This window comes from Schistocerca piceifrons, chromosome 5 (assembly GCF_021461385.2).
Source record: "Schistocerca piceifrons isolate TAMUIC-IGC-003096 chromosome 5, iqSchPice1.1, whole genome shotgun sequence".
In the NCBI taxonomy this organism is placed as follows: domain Eukaryota; kingdom Metazoa; phylum Arthropoda; class Insecta; order Orthoptera; family Acrididae; genus Schistocerca; species Schistocerca piceifrons.
This window is the reverse complement of record NC_060142.1, coordinates 292,424,954-292,440,333: the sequence shown is the minus strand read 5'-3', so window position 1 is coordinate 292,440,333 and position 15,380 is coordinate 292,424,954. Positions and strand designations below refer to the sequence as shown.

The following is a 15,380-nucleotide window of genomic DNA, read 5'->3' as shown; positions in this document are numbered from 1 at the left end:
TCACGAGATACAAGAACATTAACATGCAATTAGGCTCAGCTGCTGGTGTCTGCTTCACTATAAATGAGTAACAGAATTAACTCGAAATATCTGACCTTATAGTTCGTTGACATTAAATAGTTGGCAAACTGAGGATAGCAGAATGAACTGGAACACACACGCACTTCGACATTCACACTAGGACAATATAGATAGAGGAAAAGAATGGAAAGAATAGAACCATACTGCATAATCACAAACAGCAGGCAAAGAAGTTACCCTCCCACGGCAACCGCATGAATAGTGGAAAATGTAAAATTCGCAAGTAAAACTGAATAAGAAGGCATCGCGTCAGATATAATTTAGATTAGAACAGTGACTCAAACGGACAACGGTGCAGCATTCAGCTGAGCAAATCACAAAACAAACACGTGGCTGAAGAGGTTAGCGTGCAGAAAGACTCGGCAACTCCGCCGTTACATAAACGTTAGCAGTACCGGCGAGAAACTGAAAACATGAAAACACGGGATATAGAGATATCTGGCGGACTCAACCGTGCACTAGCCACACCGGTTGCAGAGATACACAAGACATTTCCACAAGGAAAGAACGCGGAAATTATAGTTGATTAAAAGAGACGCAAATCAAAAATAATATACTCCACTGGGGGACGAACCGCACAATAACCCTGGGTTCGGTGTGGGGGGTGGCGGAGGGGTGGGTGGACTGCTGTGGCGTCGTGAACCACTGAGGGCTACGGCGGGACGAAGCCTCTCGTCGTTTCTAGGCCCCCGGTTTAAATACACAATACGAAACTACTCAGTCTTCCTCCCTACATGATTTATTAAATGCACCGTAAACGCGAGGTACTGAAGACTTGAGAACTGAGTAAAATTGGTTAAAACGTTTCAGCACCAATTGCTCAAAATTTAAAGATTTTTGTTTATGCATTTTTCTGGAAGTTCCATCTTCTCATTTTCAAAAATCGTTACCAGTTATAGAGAAACGCTCTAAGAATATTGTTTTAGTCTACGGCGTCCAGGAATACTTACCATTGTGGTGGTAGCTCTACACTTGAAATTCGAAATACATTGCAGAAGACGTTGGACGTAGTAATTATGTGGAGGTGAAAAGAATAGAAAAAGACAAATGTGTCAAAAGACTGATAACGGAGAAAAAATAAAAACAGCAGGAAAAGGCCGATGTGAAGCATCATTACGTTCCCTTACTGTCTTCCTAGAATAATACGCGGCAGCGTGGTAGTATAGTTTGCAATTTTGCCCGTTCAAATGAAAGTACCGATGCAATTAAGCACATAACACTGACTAGCCACCTTGTTCATCCTCTGCCATACGGCGTCATTTGCATGCTGTGTGGAGCGGCAGGTGAGAGCACATCGTTCTCGACACTATTGTCAGCCTTCCAGACTTCGGAGACGCTTATTATATTTGAAATCTGTCTATGCAACTATTAGAAAATTATTTATATCGCCATATACATTTAGAATTATTGATGTTATGAACGCTTTAGACGGTGCACCGGTTACTTCAGTACCGAAGCATGTCGTGTACCGGAATACTATTTACTGTGTATCATGTTCTCAGTAAATGTTCGTATACTCAGTTCCAAAAAAAAATGGCTCTGAGTACTATGGGACTTAACATCTGAGGTCATCAGTCATCTAGAACTTAGAACTACTTAAACCTAACTAACCTAAGGACATCACACACATCCATGCCCGAGGCAGGATTCGAACCTGCGACCGTAGCGGTCGCGCGGTTCCAGACTGAAGCGCCTAGAACCGCTCGGCCACCAGCGGCCGGCATACTCAGTTCCAGCATATAATACCCGGAAATTACGTAGTAAACACTGCGATACTACCGTTAATATCTATAGTTATACATAAATTTTTGATGTTCAGTTTATGCTCTTCCGAGTTTGCACAATCAATTGCCAGCATATAATACCCTTAACAACATACTTGTTCCATTTAATGATAGTTTAAGGAGTTTGATAATGACGGGTTCGATTAAGAACGGCGACTGTTAACGGTTCAAAACCCTACGGTTTGTTACTGGAAACATTACTCATTCCAAACACATTGACAGACACTCAGTTTTGTAAATATTCTGCATGGCACCGTACAATATTAACCGTTGTACAACTAAAACTAACAAGTGACCTAACAACTAAATGCGGCACGAATAATCATATCTAAAGTAAATTAGCAACTACCTCGGAACAATGCCGACACGCACATCGTCTGAACTCCACTGTCCCCCTAGCATTGCCTCCACCACCATACCAACCGCACTCGTGCAAGCAACAACAATCACTAAAGCTGAAAGCAATGTCAGGCATTAGTGATTACTCTGGGATGCTGGTTTCGGGTAAAATAGCGGCAGTTGCATTAACATAATATACACTATGCGATGAAGCAGAACGATGAAGTTACAACTGATTCTCACATAGAATAACAAATATTACGACGTGGGAGGCTAAAGTACCTTCACCAGGCCCAGACGACCATAGAACGGCGACCGGCCATCGTATTCATCCTTTGCCATACCTCGTCATTTTTGATGCGGTGTGAAGGGGCAGCCGGCCGCAGTGGCCGATCGGTTCTAGGCGCTACAGTCAGGAACCGCGCGACCGCTTCGGTCGCAGGTTCGAATCCTGCCTCGGGCATTGATGTATGTGATGTGCTTAGGTTAGTTACGTTTAAGTAGTTCTAAGTTCTAGGGGACTGATGACCTCAGAAGTTAAGTCCCATAGTGCTCAGAGCCATTTGAACAATTTGTGAAGGGCCATGTAATCAGCTCGCTGCTCTCCAGATTGTTGTCAGTCTTCCAGATTTCAGAGCCGCTTATTAAATCTGTCTGTGAAACTACTAGAAAAAATGCGTATTTATATCACCACAAGCGTTTCCTTTTATTGATGTTATAAAGCTTTACACTGCGTATCGGATATTTCAATACTAAATCAGGCCATGTATCGGATAGTAGAACATTATTTACTGTGTATCATGATCTCAGTGAAAGTTCGCATACTCAATTCTAGCATATAATACCCGTAAATTACGTAGTAACATTGGGATACTATCGTTGATATCTACAGTTATACATAAATTATCGATTTTAGTTTATAATCTCGCGAGTTAATGAAGAAAGAAAAGGTTTCTGATGAATTGTAACTACAACCAAGTTTGCGACAGGTAAATACCTAAAAATAATAGACTGAGAATCATTTTAACTATGGCTAATACTTGATTTACTTCGCTAACGACTACAGCTTGGCAAGAATGCGAAACACCATCTGAACTCTTACAATGTTAGTCGTCAACAGCTGTCTGTAATGAAACATACTTCAGATCTAGAACGCAAGCCAAAATTGTAAATATGTTTCATTGCAGACCACTGGTGATGTTTTATGTATGACTTTATAAATACATATCTTCTAACAGTTGTACAGATTGATTTTAAATACCTCTTATAACTGTAACGCATCTACTGACACTATGTGCCGCACGGGATTAGCCGTGCGGTCTGGGGCGCTGCAGTCATGGACTGTGCGGCTGGTCCCGGCGGAGGTTCGAGACCTCCCTCGAGCATGGATGTGTGTGTTTGTCCTTAGGATAATTTAGGTTAATTAGTGTGTAAGCTTAGGGACTGATGACCTTAGCAGTTAACTACCATAAGATTTCGGACACATTTGAACGTTTGAACTGACACTGTGGCCACACAAATGAAGAGTATGGAGCACCTACTTTTTCAAGTAAATCATCGTTACCACGGTCCGTTTCCCTTAGCAAGGGAAAAATCTCTGTCAGCAACAGAAATTGAACCCAGGTCCTCCACACTGCAGTCACGCTAGCCTACCGCCCAGCTACGGATGGGTTCAAATCCATTGCCTTCGTTCTACTCTACTGGAGAAAATGCATCCACTTTGCCGTATAGATCAACGCATGGCAAGGCTGTGGTCTCTGCCTTGAACGACGTTTCCAGGTTAATCACTAAATGCCTAAAACCCACCCCTGTTGAGAAGATACTGCCTGGCTCGCACTGCACTTCCAAATATTCGTCGAGATGTTGCTGCTGATCAGGAACGACTGAATGGCCATCAACAGTGTCATCCTAGGCTGAAATCGAGGAAAAGTTTCCTCCAAACATCAAAGCCTCTTGAAGTACCTCTAGATAACATCTACATCTACATCCATACTCCGCAAGCCTACTGGCGGTGTGTGGCGGAGGGTACCCTGAGTACCTCTATCGGTTCTCCCTTCTATTCCAGTCTCGTATTGTTCGTGGAAAGACAGATTGTCGGTATGCTTCTGTGTGGGCTCTAATCTCTCTGATTTTATCCTCATGGTCACTTCGCGAGATATACGTAGGGGGGAGCAATATACTGCTTGACTCTTCGCTGAAGGTATGTTCTCGAAACTTTAACAAAAGCCCGTACCGAGCTACTGAGCGTCTCTCTTGCAGTGTCTTCCACTGGAGTTTATCTATCATCTCCGTAACGCTTTCGCGATTACTAAATGATCCTGTAACGAAGCGCGCTGCTCTCCGTTGGATCTTCTCTATCTCTTCTATCAACTCTATCTGGTACGGATCCCACACTGCTGAGCAGTATTCAAGAAGTGGGCGAACAAGCGTACTGTAAGCTACTTCCTTTGTTTTCGGATTGCATTTCCTTAGGATTCTTCCCATGAATCTCAGTCTGGCATCTGCTTTACCGACGATCAACTTTATATGATCATTCCATTTTAAATCACTCCTAATGCGTACTCCCAGATAATTTATGGAATTAACTGCTTCCAGTTGATGACCTGCTATTTTATAGCTAAATGATAAGGGAACTATCTTCCTATGTATTCGCAGTACATTACACTTGTCTACATTGCCATTCCCTGCACCATGCGTCAATTCGCTGCAGATCCTCCTGCATTTCAGTACAATTTTCCATTGTTACAACCTCTCGATACACCACAGCATCATCTGCAAAAAGCCTCAGTGAACTTTCGATGTCATCCACAAGGTCATTTATGTATATTGTGAATAGCAACGGTCCTATGACACTCACCTGCGGCACACCTGAAATCACTCTTACTTCGGAAGACTTCTCTCCATTGAGAATGACATGCTGCGTTCTGTTGACTAGGAACTCTTCAATCCAATCACACAATTGGTCTGATAGTCCAGAAGCTCTTACTTTGTTCATTAAACGACTGTGGGGAACTGTATCGAACGCCTTGCGGAAGTCTAGAAACACGGCATCTACCTGTGAATCCGTGTCTATGGCCCTCTGAGTCTCGTGGACGAAGGCAAGACTTTCAGTGTGGAGATGTAAGCTCCAAGACTGGAGGCCCATCACTCCCAGATTCCGAGTGAACGCTGCGAAGGTAACTGCATGCAATTTATTTTTGGAGTCCGGTATCTCGCAAAAGAACATTTTCTACAGCGGCACATAAAGCTGCAGGTCTTCAATGAACCAAATAACACAGGAACTGGACAGGAGGTGGCGTGTAGAGTAGTCCAGTGAGCCGTGATTTTCTCTCTTTTCTTAGTCGCCGGTAGCACTGACGACCCGATGAGTTGTTTAACAAGCAATGTGTGTAGGGCGTGGTGAATGCAGGCGGTAGTTCTGAGCTGTCTCGGAGGTTTTTCTTATCATGAATTGGCTTCATCATTCAGGTTACCATGAATCTGAAACAAACGATTATTTCAGTATTCTCCGTGATCAGTTGTTGCCCAGTTGTTGTCTCTGTCCTCCATATCTTCATGACCAGTATGCTGTGGAAACTACCGTCTTCCGATAAGACAACAGCCGTTACCATAGGGCTGCCGACATACGTTCCTGGTTTGACGTCGCCAAGCCACCCGTGCCGCACTTCGACTGGTCAAAAATGGTTCAAACTTCTGAGGTCATCAGTCCCCTAGAACTTAGAACTACTTAAACCTAACTAACCTAAGGACATCACACACATCCATGTCCGAGGCAGGATTCGAACCTGTGACCGTAGCGGTCGCACGGTGCCGGACTGTAGCGCCTAGAACGGCTCGGCCACCCCGGCCGGCACTTGGACTGGTCCGCTCCGATCGTAATCTAATGAAATTGTCAGGTAATATTTTGGACAGCTAGTGAAACTTACCTATAAACGTCCGTACAAATAGGAAGCTCTACAGGATCTAATCGTCACTACGTGCTTTTGTCTGGATGAGGCACACCTGAAGAAACTTCTCTACTATCGAGACTGGAGACGGTTGTACATAGTAATGGAATGATATCTGCTGAAGTGATTAATTGTTTGCCCGGTGTGCTTACGACGGTTGCCATAAAAGTAATACACAGAATTTTTTTCATCAACAATTCTTTGCTGAAAATAATGAGAACTACACACGAAAGAATGGTGTTTTATGTACACGCCCTATTGGTACCGACAGGGCAGGTATGCCTGTCGGTACCAATCCTTGTCCTGGTGGTGGAGCCAGTGCTTCACTGTGTAAACTTCATTTGCCGATTGATGGGTGCAGCGCCAACTGCCGAGTCGTAATGCGTCTGTCCTCACGAATGAAAACATCAGCTCGCTGCAGCATGTCAGGTGTGACAGCTGTGGATGGTCTTCCCGACCGCTGCAAATCGTGGAGCTCCGCCGAACCGCCTTCTCATGACCTCACCCTCCGTGCCCAGCGACTACTAGTACTTCTGTCGGCGGCAGGTGCTCCACAAACTTTGCACAAGCGTTTGTGAATGTACTCCACAGTTCCTTTCTCTGCAGTGAGAAATTCAATGACGGCATGTGACTTGTAAAGTACATCACGTAGAGACTGTCCTGCAGCTACGCTATCTATCGGAAGTGACGAAAACTTGGCACGCTCACTCTGGAGACTTCAAATAATATATACGTAACGTTTCGCGTACATAGCATCGTTTTCGGCTGAGGAAAAAAAAGCGATGCATCACTTTCTGGGCTACCCTCGTACTTCCGCGAAAACATGCACAGGGAATTGTGTACATAGTTCCGCTTAGTCAGCGCGTACACAACTTTCCCACTAGAGCGCGCCCCGTTAAGCACAACAGCGCAGGCGCAGCGCTCGTCCGTCTCCGCACTACGAGATGGCGCTGCCTTAGAGACGGACCAAATTCTGCTTCCGCCGATCCGCGTATTAATATGTAACGCAGCCAATGAGATTGCTGCTTACATAGAACCTATTCTCCTCGCGGATCACACTGGCGCAGTGATACATGAACGTGCGAGGTATTATAACGAGTGTACAGACCTCCGATCAGTCAGTCTGCATTTGTCTGCACCAGTCTGTACCAGTCTGTACGAGTTCTAGATTGGTCTGTACCAGTCTATAGTCAACTTTCAGTCTGCGCCTAATAAGATTACCATATTCCTGTACATAGCCATGAAGATAAATGTATAGACACTTTTGTCAAGTATCAGAGATATATGTGAGAATAAGATTAACGTACCAGTACCGAAGGAACTTCAGATTGTCAATTGTAAATAGCATCCAGAACCAAGTTAAGTAATTTTTATGCTTGTTATTATTTTAATAAATGTGTGTGAAAATTAATCAAGTTCTGTTTAACGTTGGTCACCGTGAATCTGCTACTGTATGCGTGCAAGTGGCATTTCTATCGTCTGACCTAACGGCAGAAGATAAACACGCCACGATAAGACCACGAGACATATTACTGACACTCGCCTACTTCGTTAGAGCGACAAGTCAGATAATCTGATGGTGTGTGTACCGAAGGTCTTACAGAACGCTCACCACACAGGGAAATCTCATTTGTGTCGTAACTGTGCCCAAGCTATAACAAATGTATAGCGGGATGCCTGCGTTACATCGGTTAAGGGGCGTCGCTAACACCAGGGAAACGATGCTCAACATCCTCCCCTCATAACACTACGGCTAGCAAAAGAGCAGCAATTCTGGCAGCAGCAGCAGCAGCAACAGCGGCCGCGCCAGCTCTATCGGCGGCGGATGTTTACGTGCCGCTGACGTCACGGGCGGTCCTCTGGCAGTCTGCGCACGTGGGCGCAGGGGCCGCCGACGGCCGCACACGTGTTTCCCATCCAGGCTGCCACGTGCGCCCGCATGCCGACGAGAAGGAGAAACATTCCTCCCGTGCACCAACATCCATTACTCAGTCGCCTACTGTACCGCAGTACAGCGAGGATCAGGTATCATAATACGGTCTACTACGAAAAACAAAGGGAATTCGTGCAGAAGGTGCGGCGGTGCACTAGACTGCATTGTGCGTATGCCACGAATCCTTCGCTGTGAACAGGTGGTAGGTCAAAGAAACAGAACGAAAATCTGGCAATGGTGTATTTCAAGCGGGGGAATTATATCTTGTTTTTTGGGTCATTAGTCTTTCTACCATTTGCCAATCTTTTCATCTCAGAATAGCATTTAAACCCTACATCCTCAGTCTCAGTTGTATGTACTTACGTATCTGTCTTCCCCCACCACTCTCTACTAGTGTCTCTAGTAACTTATAAGATAATCCTTGATGAGTTAACCTATATAGACCCTTCTTGTAATGAGTGATTTCCAGATATTCCCTCTCTCACTGATTTTGGGAAGAATGTCAGCATGTTTAACTGTGCAGTTTAATTTTGAGGATCCTTCAGTTTCACCATACCTCAGTCTCTTTAATCATTTTCAAACAATGCTGAATGCTGTACTCCAGACGAACATTCTCAAAAGTTTCTTCCTCAAGTTAAGGCTACGTTTGATAATAGTAGAATACAATAAAGCATTACTTCAAGATCGTGTACTACTCACGTCTGAAAATGGCAACATGGTGCCGATAAAAGTAATATTAATATTAAATATTTTTAAACATTATCGGTTTCGGCACCAAGTCGCCATCTTCAGATGTAATTAATCCGCTAAAAAGTATTGTCAATATATACAAACATTACCGTTAGCCACTTAACGTGTCTACCAAGTGACGGTATGATGTACATTCACTGACCAATTTTAACCTTCAAAGTGTTAACAGTGCTTATCTGTAATTGTTATGTATCTTGATGATACTTTATCACGTTTGAAAATGACAACTTGGTGCCGAAACCAGTGATGTGAATATTACATATTTTAAGCGGTCGTGATACAATAAATTGTTACATAAACATTTATGATGGTCATATACTTCCATTTGACAATATGTCAGTTACAAAAAAAGCTTGTAGGTTACTTGGTGAGGAATGCCGGCTTCGTCCGTGCTAGCTAGTCTGCTTCCTTGTTTCGTCATTCAAGCGTTGCTTTACTTGTAGAACTGTGCTGGTCTCCAATTTCGATGTTACGTTTGTTGCTGATCCCATATATGCTTTTCTTTAATACTGATGCATGGCCTTGATGGTAACTGCATCTGAGTACCAGGAAAGGGCAATAAAGTTGTGGTGGAGATGACTGCCATAGAAACGACATAATTAATCTGGAAACCAGGTATCACAAGCAAGGCAAACATGATGCAAGAGATGGAATGTCCATATCAAAAACAAGACGGGGAATACACATAATCGTTATGTAAGCAAGCAAGCCTGAAGTTGCAGGGCTGTTCACCCGACGCTTTTATTGCCGTGGTTTACTGTTCTATTTGTGTTGTGAATTGCGTGGCGTCCGAGAACACAGCATCTGCACCTTGGATGAAATTCAGGAAACAAGCTTAGCAAATTTCTACTATATCGCACGGATAGCACCTGTTGAATGGAAGGAACATTCTAGAGAGCAATCAGTATGGACTGACAGTAAACCAAAGGACGAAGAAAGTCTCCGCAGAATCGGTGAGCAAAGCAACATAGGCCTATGGCAAAACCTGACAAGAAAGACATCGGGGAATAACTTCCGTAATATCGATAAAACCGGGCAGTGGTACTTACATCATACAATGCTTAAACTACTCTGTCACTTTAGTGCTAAACAATATGCAAAAGAAAGACAATGCATTACAATGACTCGTGAGCATATTGCATAGTGCTAATGTGACAAGAGTCGTCTAAGAATTTATGACGTAACTACCACTATGGATCTGAAGATGGAAATACATATTGTCGAAACTAGTAATTCAGTAATTGTGTTAACATAGCAATTTTGGAAAAACAACTATAGTTCACAAGAAGACTCCAGAAAAAATGTATAGACCACCTCTTACACTGAATGATCATGTGAGGTAAGTTACATGAGACTTCAGCAGTGGCTCCCACGGCCGGTGTGGCCGTGCGGTTCTAAGCGCTTCAGTTTGGAACCGCCTGACCGCTACGGTCGCAGGTTCGAACCCTGCCTCGGGCATGGATAGGTGTGATGTCCTTAGGTTAGTTAGGTTTAAGTACTTCTAGGTTCTAGGGGACTGATGACCACAGATGTTAAGTCCCATAGTGCTGCCGGCCGCGGTGGTCTAGCGGTTCTAGGCGCGCAGTCCGGAACCGCGCGACTGCTACGGTCGCAGGTTCGAATCCTGCCTCGGGCATGGATGTGTGTGATGTCCTTAAGTTAGTTAGGTTTAAGTAGTTCTGAGTTCTAGGGGACTGATGACCACAGTAGTTAAGTCCCATAGTGCTCAGAGCCATTTTAAACCCCATAGTGCTCAGAGCCATTTGAACCATTTAGTGGCTCCCAGCGTGGGTTCAAATGGCTCTGAGCACTATGGGACTTACCTTCTGTGTTCATCAGTCCCCTAGAACTTAGAACTACTTAAACCTAAGTAACCTAAGGACATCACACACATCCATGCCCGAGGCAGGATTCGAACCTGCGACCGTAGCAGTCCCGCGGTTCCCCCAACGTGTGGTGATTTCCTCCTTTTGGGGTAAAAATGAGACTTTCAGTATGTTGAAATGTGTGTGAATTCTTAAGGGTAGGTCATCGGTCCATAGACTTACACACTACTTAAACCAACTTATGCTAAAAACAACACACACACACCTATGCCCGAGGGAGGACTCGAACCTCCGGCGGGAGGGGCAGCGCAGTCCGTGACATGACGCCTCAAACCGCGCGGCCACTCCGCGCGGCTAAAATGAAACTTTCCGAGGGGTGAAAACAAAAGGGATCCACTGTGTTTTGGTCACCAAACGAAATTATTTATTTTAAAATACCATTACTTTTATCACTATTTCTAAGACTATAGTATTGATTACACGAATCTCCTGTAGTAACATTTTTCAGACACAAGTACTAATGCGTGAGACAGTGTTGTGGAGGTCATAGCTTGTAAAACGAATGTATCAATAGCATCTTTCTCACATAGTCTACCATTATACACATTAGTCGTACTCTGTACCATGCGTTTAGGACGTAACATTGAGACATATACCTCACATACGCTTAAATATCTGAAACTGCCTTCTCTGAGTTCCTGCAATGGGTCAGAAATTTACTAATTATTCAATTCGCGCTGAGATGAAGAGGACAGTGGAAGAAGAGGGCAATATCAAAATAGACGCAAGAGAAAACATCGTTTATTTTGATCCGTATCAGGTTCCGCTATTAATTATGATACATCCTCTACGCTAATATCTTCAATTCAGAAAATGAATCCATTAGCTTCTAGACGAAACAACAGACACATTTATCCTAAATAGATTAATGCTACCTATATATCAAATACAAATCAGTATAACTGTCTGTCTAACGACACAGTCAGTAACTGATTTATACAGGGGAGTCCATTGATAGTGACCAGGCCAAATATCTCACGAAATAAGCATCAAACGAGAAAACTATAAAGAACGATACTCTTCTAGCTTGAAGGGGGAAACCAGATGGCGCTATGGTTGGCCCGCTAGCTGGCGCTGCGATAGGTCAAACGGACATCAACTGCGTTTTTTTTTTTAAATTACATATTCCTGTAGTACGTAAAGAAATATGAATGTTTTAGTTGGACCACTTTTTTCGCTTTGTGATAGATGGCGCTGTAATAGGCACAAACGTATAAGTACGTGGTATCACGTAACATTACGCCAGTGCGGACGGTATTTGCTTCGTGATACATTACCCGTGTTAAAATGGATCGTTTACCAAGGTCGATATCGTGTTGATGTATGGCTATTGTGATCAAAACGCCCAACGGGCGTGTGCTATGTATGCTGCTCGGTATCCTGGACGACATCATCCAAATGTCCGGACCGTTCGCCGGATAGCTACGTTATTTAAGAAAACAGGAAGTGTTCAGCCACATGTGAAACGTTAATCACGATCTGCAACAAATGATGATGGCCAAGTAGGTGTTTTAGCTGCTCTCGCGGCTAATCCGCACATCAGTAGCAGACAAATTGCGCGAGAATCGGGAATCTCAATAACGATGCTGCTGAGAATACTACATCAACATCGATTGCACCCGTACCATATTTCTATGCACCAGGAATTGCATGGCGACGACTTTGAAAGTCGTGTACAGTTCTGCCACTGGGCACAAGAGAAATTACGGGACGATGACAGATTTTTTGCATGCGTTCTATTTAGCGACGAAGCGTCATTCACCAAAAGCGGTAACGTAAACCGGCATAATAAGCACTATTGGGCAACGGAAAATCCACGATGGCTGCGACAAGTGGAACATCAGCGACCTTGGCGGTTTAATGTATGGTGCGGCATTATGGGAGGTAGGATAATTGGCCCCCATTTTATCAATGGCAATCTAAATGGTGCAATATACGCTGATTTCCTACGGAATGTTCTACCGATGTTACTACAAGATGTTTCACTGCATGACACAATGGCGATGTACTTCCAATATGATGGATGTCCGGCACATAGCTCGCGTGCGGTTCAAGCGGTATTGAATAGCATATTTTATGACAGGTGGATTGGTCGCCGAAGCACCATACCATGGCCCGCACGTTCACCGGATCTGACGTCCCCGGATTTCTTACTGCGGGGAAATCTGAAGGATATTTGCTATCGTGATCCACCGACAACGCCTGACAACATGCGTCAGCGCGTTGTCAATGCTTGTGCGAACATTATGGAAGGCGAACCACTCGCTGTTGAGAGGAATGTCGTTACACGTATTGCCAAATGCATTAAGGTTGACGGACAACATTTAGAGCATTTATTGCATTAATGTGGTATTTACAGGTAATCACGCTGTAACAGCATGCGTCCTCAGAAACGATAAGTTCACAAAGGTACATGTATCACATTGGAACAACCGAAATAAAATGTTCAAACGTACCTGCGTTCTGTATTGTAATTTAAAAAAACCTACCTGTTACCAACTGTTCGTCTAAAATTGGGAGCCACATGTTTGTGACTATTACAGCGCCATCTATCACAAAGCGAAAAAAGTGGTCCAACTAAAACATTCATATTTCTTTACGTACTACACGAATATGTAATAAAAATGGGGTTTCCTATTTAAAAAAACACAGTTGGTATCCGTTTGATCTATGGCAGCGCCATATAGCGGGCCAAGCATAGCATCATCTGGTTTCCCCCTTCAAGCTAGACAAGTTTTGTTCTTTGTAGTTTTTTCGTTTGACGCTTATTTCGTGAGATATTTGGCCCGGTTACGATCAATGGACCACCCTGTATAGTACCGGAAAGATTTTGAGCAACTGAAGTTTCGCCTACAGTCAAGCCGGCGAGTAACAAAGCTTGTGTGTCCTTTTTCAAAGTGTGGGAGGTTATGTGGCGTTCGCCTAATTGGGAATCCTAGTGTTTCAGCCGCTGATTGTTATCATGTGGCTGAAAAGAGCACGATGTTTTGCACTAGCTCGTCCCCCCCACCCCCCATATGGAGTACAGAACGAAAGCTTTAAAAAGAGGCACCCCTATTCCACACGCTATTGACTGCCTTCTCCGAGCAAGTGGCTACATGTTGTTACGGCCGGCAATCCCATTGCTGGTGCGAGACAAAGGCGGCGGACAGTAGGTGGGCTTTTGTAGCGAGGCTAGGGCCACTTACCGCTCCGCTGTGCTGCGGCGGCTGTTGTTCTCTGGGCGGCTGGTGCGGCTCACCTGCAACACAAGAGAGGAGGCGTTAACGCACTCACACATCTGACGGCACATACACTGCCTGCCGCTAGCCTAGCATCAGACTTGGGAATAATACATCACTACACGATACTGCCCATGATAGCCTGTCTACATGCTGGGTTTCTGGCAAAAAGAGGAATAAAAAACCGGACAAATGTCAGTAGGACTTGACTTCTAAGGGTTCCGTACAAACGTAGCTACACTACTAGCCATTAAAATTGCTACACCAAGAAGAAATGCAGATGATAAACGGGTATTCATTGGACGAATATATTATACCAGAACTAACATGTGATTAAATTTTCACGCAATTTGGGTGCATAGATCCTGAAAAGTCAGTACCCAAAACAACCACCTCTGGCCGTAATAACAGCCTTGATACGCCTGGGCATTGAGTCAAACAGAGCTTGGATTGCGTGTACAGCCTCAACACGATACCACAGTTCATCAAGAGTAGTGACTGGCGTATTGTGACGAGCCGGTTGCTCGGCCACCATTGTCCAGACATTTTCAATTGGGGAGAGGTCTGGAGAATGTGCTGGCCAGGGCAGCAGTCGAACATTTTCAGTATCCAGAAAGGCCTGTACAGGACCTGCAACATGCGGTCGTGCATTCTCCTGCTGAAATGTAGGGTTTCGCAGGGATCGAATGAAGGGTAGAGCCACGGGTCGTAACACATCTGAAATGTTACGTCCACTGTTCAAAGAGCCGTCAATGCGAACAAGAGGTGACCGAGACGTGTAACCAATGGCACCCCCATACCATCACGTGATACGCCAGTATGGCGATGACGAATACACGCTTCCAATGTGCGTTCGCCGCGATGTCGTCAAACAGGGATGCGACCATCATGATGCCGGCCGAAGTGGCCGTGCGGTTAAAGGCGCTGCAGTCTGGAACCGCAAGACCGCTACGGTCGCAGGTTCGAATCCTGCCTCGGGCATGGATGTTTGTGATGTCCTTAGGTTAGTTAGGTTTAACTAGTTCTAAGTTCTAGGGGACTAATGACCTCAGCAGTTGAGTCCCATAGTGCTCAGAGCCATTTGAACCATTTTGAACCATCATGATGCTGTAAACAGAACCTGGATTCATCCGAAAAAATGACGTTTTGCCATTCGTACAACCAGGTTTGTCGTTGAGTACACCATCGCAGGCGCTCCTGTCTGTGATGCAGCGTCAAGGGTGACCGCAGCCATGGTCTCCGAGTTGATAGTTCATGCTGCTGCAAACGTCTTCGAACTGTTCGTGCAGATGGTTGTTGTCCTGCAAACGTCCCCATCTGTTGGCTCAGGAATCGAGACGGGGCTGCACGATCCGTTACAGCCATGCGGATAAGATGCCTGTCATCTCGACTGCTAGTGAAACGAGGCCGTTGGGAATCAGCACGGCGTTCCGTATTAC

The 15,380-nt window shown here is 44.6% G+C and overlaps 1 long non-coding RNA gene across 1 annotated transcript in view; it reads right to left on the bottom strand.

The window, feature by feature from the left end:
* Window positions 1-15,380, bottom strand: part of LOC124797973 — a 660,489-nt gene that overhangs the window by 131,193 nt on the left and 513,916 nt on the right. The window contains exon 2 of the long non-coding RNA XR_007016905.1: window positions 13,909-13,961. This is a non-coding gene — a long non-coding RNA (uncharacterized LOC124797973). The remainder of the gene's footprint in view (window positions 1-13,908; window positions 13,962-15,380) is intronic.